Source organism: Colobus angolensis, unplaced genomic scaffold (assembly GCF_000951035.1).
Source record: "Colobus angolensis palliatus isolate OR3802 unplaced genomic scaffold, Cang.pa_1.0 Scaffold9, whole genome shotgun sequence".
NCBI lineage: Eukaryota > Metazoa > Chordata > Mammalia > Primates > Cercopithecidae > Colobus > Colobus angolensis.
Window position 1 is genome coordinate 7,327,435 of NW_012122931.1, and position 801 is coordinate 7,328,235.

At 56.3% G+C, this 801-nt stretch overlaps 1 protein-coding gene across 1 annotated transcript in view; it reads left to right on the plus strand.

The window, feature by feature from the left end:
- Positions 1 to 801, plus strand: part of ST6GALNAC6 (ST6 (alpha-N-acetyl-neuraminyl-2,3-beta-galactosyl-1,3)-N-acetylgalactosaminide alpha-2,6-sialyltransferase 6) — a 22,979-nt gene that overhangs the window by 5,498 nt on the left and 16,680 nt on the right. The gene's annotated exons all lie outside the window — the stretch shown is intronic.

Below are 801 nucleotides of genomic sequence, written 5' to 3' on the forward strand. Positions count from 1 at the left end.
CGGGCGGATCACGAGGTCAGGAGATCGAGACCATCCTGGCCAAAACGGTGAAACCCCGTCTCTACTAAAAAAATACAAAACCTAGCCAGGCGAGGCGCCTGTAGTCCCAGCTACTCGGGAGGCTGAGGCAGGAGAATGGCCTGAATCCAGGAGGCAGACCTTGCAGTGAGCTGAGATCCGGCCACTGCACTCCAGCCTGGGCGACAGAGCGAGACTCTGTCTCAAAAAAATAAATAAATAAATAAAAAGCAGTCCCCTAGCAATAGCTACTTAAGTTATTTTTCCCTATCACGTAGAGTGATGTCATGGATGTCCTGGTAATTACAAGAAGGAACATTTTAAGTTTTTCCAGCTGTGTGAAGTTGTCCTTCTCCCTATTTTCCAGAGGCAGGGAGAAGGAAAGTTATGCGCTAAGGCCGCGCAGCTGGCTAGTGGCAGAGCGGAACTTGAATCTGAGGGCGAACCTTGAGTTCGCCCAGGTGACTACTTGCCCAGGGTGCGAGGCAGGGAGCTGGAGGCCCTTGGTGGGGAGCCCAGGGAGAAACTCCACTGAGTCCAAGCACAGCGTGCTCCGGAACTCAGTTTCCCCATCCGGGGTCATGGTGGCAATAAAGAGCTAGAAGTGGGCCTGATCCACACTACAGGGAGCCGAAAGGCTGTTGTATTTTGGTGGTCACCCCGGGCTGCCCAGTGGGATGACCGAGGCGCTCACGCGGCGGCGGCACCCGGGTTCGCCTCCCTTTTCCCTTTTCCCTTCCCCGCCCGCTTCGCCCGTGGGTGGAGCCACCCGCGGCCCCGAGG